This window comes from Esox lucius, chromosome 8 (assembly GCF_011004845.1).
Source record: "Esox lucius isolate fEsoLuc1 chromosome 8, fEsoLuc1.pri, whole genome shotgun sequence".
NCBI classification, from domain to species: Eukaryota; Metazoa; Chordata; class Actinopteri; order Esociformes; family Esocidae; genus Esox; species Esox lucius.
In genome coordinates, this window is record NC_047576.1 from 11,435,863 (window position 1) to 11,449,398 (window position 13,536).

The 13,536-nt window shown below is 44.5% G+C and overlaps 1 long non-coding RNA gene across 9 annotated transcripts in view; it reads left to right on the top strand.

Annotated features, from left to right (window-relative positions):
- Positions 1 to 12,281, top strand: part of LOC105011515 — a 55,453-nt gene extending 43,172 nt beyond the window's left edge. For all 9 annotated transcript variants that reach the window (XR_004576054.1, XR_004576050.1, XR_004576052.1 and 6 more), the window contains one exon: positions 11,668 to 12,281. This is a non-coding gene — a long non-coding RNA (uncharacterized LOC105011515). The remainder of the gene's footprint in view (positions 1 to 11,667) is intronic.
- Positions 12,282 to 13,536: the final 1,255 nt, after the last annotated feature.

Here is a 13,536-nt window from a genome sequence, read left to right on the forward strand (position 1 = left end):
TACAGGTGCGGTCCTGCAGTAATGGAGTTATTCTGGGATTTCAGTCAAAATCCAAAGATGCTACGTTTGGTCACATAATGATGTTTTTTGTTGTTGGTTCATTGCAGCTTGGAATCAATGGATTTTGTTTGGCATACATTTTAAAGTAAAAAAATCTATACGTTACTGTATAATTGCACACAGTAAATCCTGCTACCGCTAAAGCTGGCGCAACCAGAAGGAGGGGGAGGGGTGTGCATGTGTGTGTGACTGTGTGTGTGTGGACTATAAGTTGCCAGGGTTGAAGGAGCCCACACCTATATCAGCAAATAGATACAGCCCATACACTCATCACAATCCACGCACATGCACACACACAAACACACACACACACACACACATATTAATTCAAAACCAAACATGAGATTGGCCTCTCTTGCTTAAGTTTTTGTATTCAAGGTACACAGTGAGGTGCTGTACAATTAGCTATTTGTGTTAATATTGTCAATTCCCCTTCATATGCAATGCATAAGACTTGTCTCCCAATACATATCATTACACCCTTTTTTTAATAGTCAGTCAGTTACTGTGATCATATGGGTTATCTTTTCTTTGCTGGTAATGGTCTAGTCTACAGTCACCAAAAATGATATACACCAAATGTCTGTATTACAAACCACTCTAGCATTTAAACAAAAAACAGACATTTTCTCTGATTCTAGTGTTGCTATTTACAGACTTCTTATTTTCAGTCGAGGTAGAATATTTACTGTACACCATTTAAATAGTGCTAGTGGTGGTGGTGTTGTAGGTCCATTGTTGTGTGAACACAACCTTGTCTCATGAAGCCCTCCTCACTGTGAGTGCTCACTGCTTTTATATGCTTTGATATTGATTGAATGTGGTCCACCCACAGAAGTAATAGTTGCTGAAACCATTTACAGCATTGCTCAGTTCTCCCAGACCTGTTTAGCATTTCCTTGCGTTTGTGTTCCAACGAATGACTGCCGGATCCTTTCACGTTGTCCTACTTTCCAGTTTAAATGAATAATAATTCCTATGCATACAGTTATATTTTGTTAATCATCAATGTGTGAATGGTGTAGAGCAAAGAAACTTAATTTGTTACTTTATGTAAAAAAAAAAAGAGTATTATATTTTTATTATTATCAGTATAAGTAATTATGTTATTTAGAACTTTATTTTAGATTTTATTATAATATAAATAAATATATGTTCAGGCATTTGTATGCTTTGTTGGACAGAGACAGTAGGGAAGAGGAGATCAGTATTGCTGATGATGGAGCTGTGGGCCAGATTGAAACCCATTCTGTAGCAGTAGATGTGAACATGGCTTAGACGTCTGGACCCACCTTGGTCATGACTGGGAGTAATTAACTGACGTTATTGATGAACCGCCAAAGGCACACCCCCTGTCTATTGTCAAACTGAAATAATCTGTGTTCCTTTGAATGCATGTTTATTTTTAGCCATAGCCTTATGAATATAATCTGATAATGGTACGTTTTTGGTGATCATGTACTTAAGGGAGTTCATGTATCATTCAGCTAGAATTTTTTTTACCCAAAACAAAATGGCCTGATTTTGGAATTATGGAGACCAGTCCTCAGTCATTAGAGAAGCAGTATGACTAATTCAGGAGGGAGTCTTTTAAACTGTACTGCTGATTTAAAGCCTAACAATATCTAAAGTATCATTGTAGACATCACGCCTCAACCATTGAAAGAAATGAGCCAACAACTTCCATAGGAAGAGTTGCTTTAGTAACACAACACTGCTCCAGTTCTCCAGTATGGATAGCAGGCTGCTGACTGCTGATTACAGACAGCAGAGGGAAAACAGTCAGGCATTTATCCAAGTCACTGATTATGTCATTTCAAAGGGCCTAAGCACTCAGCCACACAGACAGCTCTGAGGGCAGAATTATGACGCGGGAGTAGGGAGTGGAATGGGGGGTGTATGAAAGGGAAATGAAAATGGAGTGCTGTATGTGTGATTATACTGGCAGAGGCCAGGCTCAAGTACAGGCCTGAGATTTGGACCATAATGAAAATGTGAGTGGCTGAGGAGGCGGCATGAACCCCATAACACAGCACGCTCTGATCAGCACCTGACACGCACACGCGCGCACACACAAATCAGCACCTGACACGCACAGGTGCGCGCACGTCAGCACGGCGCGTTGCTTAAAGTGAGCACACTGTATCCTCCGACTCCTCTAGCCGCGCTCTTTTGTGGACATGGGGAAGTGGAGAGGGCTGAAATAACTGCCACATCCGAAGCGTTCATTCTGGGGTGAGATGAAGAGGAAAGCTTAAAAAATTGAAAATAATAGTGTGAAAGATTCAGCAGAGATGGCGCTCGCCAAGAAGCTCAGCTTACTGACGGGCAGTCACAATGCGCCGCATAAATATAAAATGTTTGTCGCCGAGCAACCCCATTAGAGGGGGATGGTAACCAAGCGTGGGAACGAAGCCAAAATGATGGGGGATCCAGTCAGGCAATCGGCTAGACGGCGCAGCTGCACTGATTTCCATTCAGGAGCAGGTGAAGGAGGAGCCTAAGGGTCGAGGTCAGAGGGGGGATGCTGTCTGCTGTGCAGGCCTGTCTGTCTGGCTGCTGCCTCAAATGTGTTTGCTTATTTTATAACCTGCTACTTATTGCCTCCCAGGGACCCCTTCCTCCAGACATCCACATCCCCCCGGTCTGTTGGAGACCGGCACAGACCATGTCCCCTTTGGCTCGCTGTCTCGGGCCACTTGGTTGGTCCATGCTAGTCATGATGCTGCACATTAGGATGTGACACAGATGTTTAGTAACCAATGTTTTTTGGCGGGCAGGAAGCAGACATGCCTGTTCAGTGTATTGTAATGAGAAATGTAAAACTAATGAAATCAGAAAGTAGCTGGCATTGTGTCTTTTTTAAATAGTCCCTGTTTATTTTATATACAGTATATAAAAGATGCCAGTCAGATGCCATGGCAGTTTATTATGCTTTTTAGGACAGACAATCTGCATTGATTATCTTGGACATTTAAAGTGGCACTGTGTAGAACATTTAAAGGGGCACTGTGTAGAACATTTAAAGGGGCACTGTGTAGAACATTTAAAGGGGCACTGTGTAGAACATTTAAAGGGGCACTGTGTAGAACATTTAAAGGGGCACTGTGTAGAATCCTACGTCTAAATAATAACACAACTTGTCTTCTCTTTGTCTTCCTTTACTGAATGAGACTGGAATAGTATTACCTAGTCCAGGGTGGGTTGGGGGGGGGGGGGGATAGTACTGCAAGACTTTAAAGCGAGTATAAGGAGATTACAAATCAATGCAAACTGATAGACGGACCACCAATACATTTTAAATGGGGAATATCTGAGGCAGTCCGATACATTTTGTAGAAAAAGATTGTTTGAAATATTAATTTAAAACATTAACTGCAGATGTCTACTGGTCTTTTTTGCTTGTGTTTATGCTAGTAATACAGTAAAAATCGAACAAATTGACACAAGATATGCTTGTTAAAAAATATACCTGATTACTAATATATTGCGTTTATACGTTATCTATAAAGCATACATTTATTCGTATAAAGTTGATAGATTCAAATGCCATTGCAGTATAATTGTTTATAGTGCATAGTACACACAATACAGTTAAACACCTAGCACTACCATGTACATGATATCCCTTCAATTGAAGGGATGTTGCTTCATTGCATCACATTAAAAGAAGGGACTTTACCTCATTAGACCCCTTCAAAACGAGGTACTTATGTCTTTAAGAGGAGGGACTTTACTTCATGATATCACTTTAAGAGGAGGGACATTACCTCACAATATCCCTGTACGAAGAGGGCCTATACCAATCAATCAAAGTTATTTATAAAGTTTTTTACATCAGCAGTTGTCACAAAGTGCTTTTACAACACACCCAGCCTGAAACCCCAAGGAGCAAGCAACAACAGCGTTGAAGTACTGTCTGGCATGGCTATACCTCAAGATCTCGCTTTAAGAGGAGGGAATTTACCTCATAATATCCCTGTAAGAAGAGGGCCTATTCCTCATGATATCACTTTAAGAGGAGGGATATTACCTCATAATATCCCTGTAAGAAGAGGACCTATACCTCATGATATCACTTTAAGAGGAGGGACATTACCTCATAATATCCCTGTAAGAAGAGGGCCTATTCCTCATGATATCACTTTAAGAGGAGGGATATTACCTCATAATATCCCTGTAAGAAGAGGACCTATACCTCATGATATCACATTAAGAGGAGGGACATTACCTCATAATATCCCTGTAAGAAGAGGGCCTATTCCTCATGATATCACTTTAAGAGGAGGGATATTACCTCATAATATCCCTGTAAGAAGAGGGCCTGTACCTCATGATATCACTTTAAGAGGAGGGACTTTACCTCATAATCAGTTCTTAGAGAAAGGAAGTAGTTAAATGGGAGCTGAAGACAGCATCTAGCCACTCGTTATTCACATTCTGCTTCATTAACTGGGCTGAAAGAGAGCCCGTTCTCCCCATCACCACCTCAATAGACCTGTCCCTGTGTCCTGGACCAGCCCCCTCTTCTGCTTCCCTCATCTAGCCTCCTCTCCCTGGCCCTAATCGTCTCAACACACACTGAAATCAAGCTTAGTAACGGCATGTTTTGTGAGCCCCCCTCTCTCTCCCCCACCACTGCAAAGCTCCCCTGCGCCCCTTTTTCTCCCACCTTGGTCCGCCACCCACCCACCCACTGCTTAAATCCCTATCAGCATGTCAACAAAATGTCTGCTCAGCTGGGGTTGACACACTCAAACACATAGTCACTCGCTAGCTTCTAGGGTTTAGCTTAGTCCCTGCTGACCCCTTTCTCTCCCTACACTCCCTGTTCCCCTCTGTACGGAGTCCTTCTCCTCTTGTCTGGTATGGCTAGTAGGGTTTTTGCTGAAATAGATACGTTGTCACTTCTGTGGCTTGCGGGGCTGATGCTTATCAGAAACTTTAGATTATAATATTACTTTATTTTTCATGTTCTGAGGTGAATAAAATGAAGTATGATTGTGGATTCTGTGATACGTGGATTCTACTCAGTGCTAATAGAAATATCACAATGGGAGATTTGCGTGAGGGGTATCAGTATCATGTCCTCTAGTATATCCAGCGGGGAGTGTCCAGTTTGTGTCAGACTTGCGGCGTTGTTCAGTGCATCTCTGCGTTGTGTTGTTACGGTGATGTGTTCTGGCGCATCTGGGATATTTTGCGCTGTTTTGTGTTGTATCTGTGTTGTGGTGTGGTGTACCTGTGCTGTGTTGGTTTGTATCTGTGTTGAGTTGTGTTGGGTTGAACATGTGTTGTTTTGGGTTGTATTTGTGTGTTGGAATGTTGTGCCTGTGTTGTGTAGAGTTGTATCTGTGTGCTGGCATGTTGCACCTGTGTTGTGTTGAGTTGTATCTGTGTGTTGGTGTGTTGTATGTGTGTTGTGTTTGGTTGAATCTTTGTGTTGGTGTGTTGTACCTGTGTTCTGCTTGCCTGTACAGCTGTCTCCCCTGTCTGCCACTGATGTCATTAGTTAGGAGAGAATGAGGGCACCCTGGGAGCATACATGCATATTTGACAATCCCCAGCCACTGTCTCCCCACTGCAACATAAAAAACCTGCATCCGCACATCATTTTGGTTTTTCCCCAGGATTGGGATCTTTTGGGCGGACGGTAACTTGCATGGTGTATTCACACTGGTGGCCAGCCTCCGCCAGGCTTAGCTCAATCTCTATGTAAATGTATTCAGATTCATTCGTTGCCCAACGACCATCAGCTCGACTGTCTAGATGAAAGCTGAGGCTGGATAGAAGGTGTTTCCACACTGGGCTGTAGCTGGCTGGACTTGTGTTAGATTGCTGTTAATGCTAGTTTCTTGAAGGTGGACCCCTGTCATTAATGCACAGAAACCACTATTAAATGCTAGCTTTAGTTTTGGCTGTGATTTACAAATGTGATTTTGCCTTTGGCGGAGCACCCATGTGTCACTCCGCTATTCCATCAGGCACGCAGCAGTCAGCTAAAGATCAGGGGGTCCTCAATCGGCAGGCGTTTGGAGATGGGAAAAGGAAAGGGGAGGGGTTGGGGGGGGCATTTCCATCTTTGTGGGGACTCCTCTAGGGCGCAGTTTGGTATTCATATTGAGATATTCCTGAGTGCATCGACATTATTACAGACACACACACACAGACACACACACACACAGACACACACACATGCCTTTTCTCTCCCATTCTTTTGGTTCTCTGAAACATCTCTACCATTGTGCACATCCATGTTGAAACAGCTCATTGTTATTTATTTCACTGTCATCCTGACTGGCCTGTGTGACTTAGACGGCTACAGCATCCGTACAGAGGAATGGCTGGTTGTTAGCACCGAAGGATGACACACACTGCAGGTTGATGCTGATCTTCCTGTTGTTTCTGCTTTACTGTGGGAGTTCCACAGTCCTGGGAGGACATGAATCAGTGCTGCCTCTATCACAGGGGTCCAGTGTAGATTGTCACTGACCCGCTTTTTTAATACGGTCCTGCTACTGTAGGATCCATGGTCATTAAAGAGGATCCCTTTTATCTAAGAACCAGTTATAGTTTAAGATTGTATATTAAGATATGCGTGTATTTTAGGTTCAGTTGTGGTAAATGTAAGTCCTTTATAGTTGACCTGTGATCTAGTTTGTTAACGGTACTTTTTTATTGGGGCTAAAAGAATGCCTTTAACACAATTCGTTATTAGCAGTGTACTTTCGGGGAAAAGGACGCCACCCTGTGAAATGTCATGTCGACTGTCCATATGGTGGCGCTATAACATGTGCTATACCAGGACGTATTTCGAAGCACACCGTGCCCCCTGTTTGCTGTACAGTTGTTGAAATCTGTAGATAGGTCCACCTCCCCCCGAGGAGCACATTTTCCTCAAGAACCCATAGGGTCCGTCCTGATGGATTTTCTGCCATTTTAAGGTAGATCCCTACTCCTCTGGGACGGAAGGACAAATCTGCATGTAACTTGGCGGGTAGCATAAATGGACGAGGTACTAACAACGTTATATTTGCCAGACTACTGCATCAGAAAAACTGGCCACGACTGACCAATTTATTTTCATGCAGGCAAGATCTAACATATAAATGCCTATAAATCAGGCCGGACCGTAATACACCTTGGTGAACATGTTCCGAATAATGGTAAGACTTTAATAAAAGTGAACAAAATGGTAGGGCTATAAAAGCTGTATTTGTGGATCTCCTCAACCATTGACAAAGAGTGGGGAAACTCAGCATGCACACTCAGTTCTAAGTTTGTAAGTCTAATTAAACTGTAAAATGTGGTACATTTTGGCCCATTGGTGATATTGTAGTATGGGGAAAACCCTTTATAGAAGCACATACAGTTGGCTCCTGGCAGCCATACTGTTATAGTTAAGACAACTTTTTTGACAAAGTCAAAAAATACAACAAAATCTATTGAATTTTCTTTCCGGTGTTTATTTGTGCTGTTTTGGCAAGCATACAAAGGAGTAGAGAAGAAACTAACTATGGGGAAATGTCAAATTTCTCTCAATGTTGCCTCAGTGCGCACACAGCTAATACCCGGAAATGCTGCTTGCAGCTTTAATCTACTCATGCTTTCTTTCTAACCTTCTTGGTTTCAATCTGTTTTTGTAGCTAATTAACTTATTTATATATTTTTCAGTCTTTGTTTCACTGTCCGCTTACATTTTATCCATCTCCCTCTGTTTTTTTTAACACTTTCTCCTTGTAGCTCTGAAGAAGTTTGCTTTGCTGAGTCCATAAAGAGGTGTTTTTCAAAAGCTGTGTTAACAGAGGAACAATGGTTCAATGAGTCCCCCTCTGTGAGGGTCTGGTTCCCATGGGGACTCGGCATAGCACTCTACTGGCCCAGCCCTCCCTGGCCCTCCATTCACTTTTCAGTCATGTTCACTTAGGGCCTTTTTAGACTACGAGAGTGAAAATAAAACGATATAGATAGACTTGTCTTAGTTTGCAGAATAATTTCCATTGTGTTTGAATTTACACTAATGTATTGCCAGTATCCTTGAGGAGTGTTTCATTCTAGAATCAAGCAATATGTGGGCGCAGCAGCTTGACCAATGCCTTATTAGTTTCCTCTATCCAGATGTGCTTTCATGGGCCACGTTAGGTAGCCTTTATAAAATAGATCCGGTAACACAAAGCATAATAACAAGAAGCTATTTGCTGTTTGTTCTGCCTGTGCTGTGATGTTAGGTTGTGATGTTTTGTGATGTGATGTAGTGTGGTGTAACTCTCAATACCTAGGGAATGGTCCATTGGAAAGTGTGTTGTCTTAATACCCTAGGAAATGGTGCAATGAAAATGGTGGTATAGTGACACGCTAGGGAATTCTCCATTGAAAAGTTCACAATCTGACATAATGGCATATATTTGGGCTTTACTATTGAGATTTTACATTTATATCATGGTTCTGGGGTTGATTATTGAGCAGTTTGAACAAAAATATTTCGGGGTATCAAATAAGCCATCTCCTTTAAGTAAATGGAGCCTACAAAAGAATCATCATATCTCACCATACCATCATCTTTTATAATTCTTAATTCCCCCGTTTCACTTGTTGAGTTACATTTTCATGGATGACATGGGAACTAGCTATATGCTCATTTGCTTAGTTGGAAATAGAAATATCAAATGCCTAGATGGAGACTGTTTCGCCGGGCGATTGTATATAGTCACTGGCACAAATCAGCTTAATTTACAAACATTATTGCTTTCTCGCTCAAACTGCTGTTTGAACAGCACTCCGAACTCTCGGAAGGAAAGCTACGTGAGGCCCCTTTGATCTCGTATCGCCACGCTACCTCGAAAGGTTTTGCCCCGAGAGTGGCTGGAGGAGGCCATACAATTACGTTCAAACAGCAAAATGATCTAGCGGCGTCAGTCTTGAAAATATGAAAACACACAGCAGACTGAACAATCCCTTATGATGGAGGAAAAATCCCACGATTCATGGGAGGGCCTGTGTTTTTGTTGGGATAGAAAGGGGAGGGCAAGACTCTAGGCTTCCTGAAGTTTCCTCCGCTATCCCTCCCTCTTCTCTCTCCTCAGGATCTCTGTGGCCCTGCACCAGAAAAATAAAACGCAGCCCGGTAACCCAGAATAGCTGCTCCTTCAAACCCACTGCTGGTAGTTACCATGATAATTTCATCAGATAACACCCTTTGTGCCGCTGCGATAGAGTTTTTCCCTGTGAGCGTTGGAAATAAAAATATTGGTATGCATGAAAAGTGAGACTTAATCTGAACTAAATTGTGATACTTGAGGGACTCTGTACATTTTGAAATGGGAACGTAGTAGTGTCAGTGAGTTCTGCTCTTCGGTAGAATCGAACCGTCCATCGGAGGCGCCGCACCGTCACCATGGCCATTCGACACATACGTGAGCGCGGCACACGGCGTGTGGACGCTGTGGGCAGCGCGTCGACGCAGTCTGCGTGGCGCGTCCGGTGGCTGACAACTGTCTCCGCGTGTCGCCACACTCAACGTGACGTTTGACAACCACCAGGCTTCCACTCCTGTCCCTGGCTCGGCGGCGCTCACACACATCCAGCATATGCCCTCCCTCTGCCACGGTGCCCCGCTGAGCCGCCTGCTCTCCTCTCAGCCGGGTTCTCATGCCATCCTCACTGCTAGCTGACGCTTGCAACCGTGGTGGCGGATGCAGGATTAGTATGCAGCAGAGCAGACAAGCCTCCTGTCCTAATGGGCAGGCCGGAGGAGAGCGGCAGTCTTCCGGGGGGGGGGGGGGAGGGGGGGTTGTGCAGCCGCTCAGCCTGGCCTGTCCCAAACCTTAATGGGTCATCAGACAGACAGGCTGCATTGGGGGGGGGGGGGGCAGAAACCCCCTCTCTCGTCCAGAAAGACACCCTAACCCCCTCTCGCTGCATAGAGGCACCCTCGGCCCCTTCCCAGGGTTATTTAGGGGGTCCTAGACACCCTTCAGCCCTCCACCCCACGGCCCTCCACTGCATAAATGAGGCTGGTGCCTCCATGCAGTCAGTACGTTGGGGCACCATGCCGGCTGTCTCACAAGCTGCTCCCCCTAGCCCCCCCCCCCCCCCCCCCACACACACACACAGCCCCCTGTCCCTCTCTCTCCTCTTGCCTCCCCTGCTCCTTGTCTCTCCCACCCTGCCTCCCCTGTCACCTGTTTCCTCTTGTCTCTTCGCCCCATGTCCCCACCACGCCACTGTCTCCCCAGCCTGCTTAACAGCCTGTCCGGTCCGACACCCCACTATAATACCCTGATAAATCAGCCAGGCCTTCTGCTCCACCAGACCAGACATGCCAGGTCCTGTCTAGTCTGAGATTCAGTATCCAGGGCCTCCTCTCCAGACCCCTAAAGATGTTCTGATCATTAAAGGTGGATTTGTAGTATTACTAACACCATTGCAGTATTTGTGGATTTTGGTTAGAGCTTAACCTTTTATTCATGATGGTGAGATTCTTTATCTTTTTTATGAAGTCGCTTTCGACACAATCTGAGTGGGTGTTATTATTTGATCTGTCTTTTGCGCTGTTCTAGCTATTATTATGTTGGTATAGGGTATATTTAAATAAATATGATATCATATGCCCAGATATTATGTATATTATGTATATTTTTTACATATGCTGTAAGGAATTCGAAAACTTGCTGTGTGTTTCAATGATGTTCAATGACGACCCTTTAGCACATTCCCCCATCCAGACTCATCCCAGAACACAATGAAAACTGGAACACTGTCCCAAATCCATCTAAGGAAGTATGATCACTAGAACACTGTCCCAGAATCATCCCAGAACAGGTTAATAATTAGAAGACTGTCCCAGAATCATCCCAGTGCAGGTTAATAACTGGTGGACTGTCCCAGACTCATCCCGGAGCAGGTTAATAACTGGTGGACTGTCCCAGACTCATCCCAGAGCAGGTTAATAACCGGTAGACTGTTCTAGACATCATCATCCTCTCTTTCTCTGTTTCATGCAGACAAAACTATCATGGCATTCGTTCATGACCAAGCAGGAACTAACGTAACTAACGTGTTTTGGAGCAGGGACTAATGTTTCCGGCATGTGTCTGTTTTGGTGCAGCTCCTAACGTCTGCGGCGTGTGTGAGGGGGTTTGAGAGCAGGTAGTGGGGTCAGTGTGTTTGGGGTCATGTCTGGATCCTAATCCCAGAGGTGATATCTGTCTGGTCTGGGTGTTAGAGGGGTGATGGGGTTCCCCTCCCCCTATAAGCTGCTGGCGCTGGGGGTCAGCCGGCGTGCCCAGACAGGCCCTTCTTTGACACCTAACTGTCTGCTAGCTCAGGGGTCAACCTCACACACACACACACACACACACCCCGCCCCCCCAGATCGGTAATAAACAAAAACAGCACAACATGGTTGGAAAGGGCAGTAGACACACACAAACTAAAAGACTGACACATGTACATAATAAATAGTGCTTCCTCCTTTTTAACCTGTCAATCAACACTTGCTGATTTTTAATGAATTTATTTTATGTTTGAATTTGAACTGTTGTCCTGTCCTTGTAGATCCTTCTCATGGTCCTAAACCAATTCTTCTGTTGTCTTATGTCTTCTCAGATGCGGAAGCTACTATGGAGATGCAGTGAATGGATGATGAATTAAGCATCATGTCCTTACTAGACCAGAACAAACCAGGTCAGAGAGAGATGTAGTGAAAGATGTAATGCCTGTCTATCAATCAAATTAATTTTATTAAGTATTTTTTACATCAGCAGTTGTCACAAAGTGCTTTTACAGATAGCCAGCCTGAAGAGCAAGCAACAACAGAGTTGATGCACAGTGACTAGGAATAACTCTCTAGTAGGGTCAAGTAGAGAGAGTAGTAGAGAGGAACCAGAATCTGAAGGGTGGCCAGTCCTCTTCTGGCTGTACCAGGTGAAGATTATAAGAGTACATCACCGTTTTGGCCACATCAATGGTTTTGCATGTACAGATGACAAGCAAGTCAGTTTATGCACGTCGGCTGTGTCCAGAATCTTTGAACAGAATCAAAGTCAGCGGCATAACCAGTGAGAGCAGGAATCATTAGGCAGCAACTTGATCTGCAACGCAAGCAGGAGGACTTTGGACAGGGACAAGCACAAGTCATTCAGGCCAGGTAGTGCCCCACTTCCTGCTGAGGCTTAACTGAACACCAGGAGAGTTAGAGAGAGCATTCCTTGGGTACAAAAGGACACATGAGAATGCTTTTAAGACTGACCCTTAACCCCGGAAGATAAACAATTTGGACTTAAGACAGGACAGACTGATCCTAGTCCCCCAGCACAATAATATGGCAGCGTAAAACTAGGAGACACTCTGATTGGAATTAAGTACATTAAGGAGACCACATCACAATCAAGGGGATGCAGTTCTCCTGAATATATTGATTATCACCATGTGCTTATGTGTGGATAAGGAGTCTTAACCATGGGAAAGGTAAGTTTATGAGTGGTGATTGAAAAGTAATGCATTTCTTAAAAACCTTTTATTAGATCTAAATGAATTATTTTGGAGCCAATTTAGGGGGGAGATTGGTAAAGGAACCCCCAGGGTGCTTCTGAAATTCAAAGCTTTTTAAAAATCCTTGATTCGCTGGAGTTTGTGTATGTGCTTGTATTGCCACTTTATACCTTTTTGCACTAGAATGTACATGCTTATATCCTTGATCGTAATAACAGTAGAAATAAATGAGTGCTGCACATTTCTATGATCCGTGAGAAATAAATACAAATAAAGTGAACGTGTTTGGAAAAAGAAAAGCTGTCGTCTCATTTTTTTTTCTCTGCACTGGAATGTATCAAAACACAATATTGAAGTTGGTCAGTGTTCCTGCGCTGTGCACTGTAGATGTCAGCAGGCAATCCGACGTTTCCCACAGTCATTTAGATCATCTTCTGAGTCTTCCGCAGGACTACTGTGCACACAGTTGAACCGAATGGCCTACATCTTCGGAGTCAATTAGGTCCCTGTGTATGAGAGTATCGCGGAAAACGAGCTGCGGGAGCGGCTGGAGCTGAAGAACACGCCGCACAAAGACTCCCGCCCGCACACGCAGACAAGCAGGCCTTGTGTTGTCGTTATCATATCGCCTATTGTTTTCCTCCAACAGCCGGCTCATGCGATGCCCCGGTGCGCTCCAGTGCCCCCGGCTGAAATGGGCTCTGTGTCCCCCTGCACAGGGCCGCCAGCCTGGCCCCTGTCTCATCCTGACCGGGAAGGGCCTGAAATTAGAGCCCAGCCTCCTTGGCCTGTGACTCGGCCACCAGGAGCGGAGGCCCTGGGCCTTGGCCTGAAAGAGAGAAAGGAGATTATCCCATTCTGTCCGGCCAGTCAGTGGTGCTGGTATTGACCTGGGCCCACCCAGGGAGAGTCCAGTGAGCCGTGAGATGGCCTGATATACATGCTTACTGAGCTGGGCAGATTCCCTCACTCACCAGGGATAAA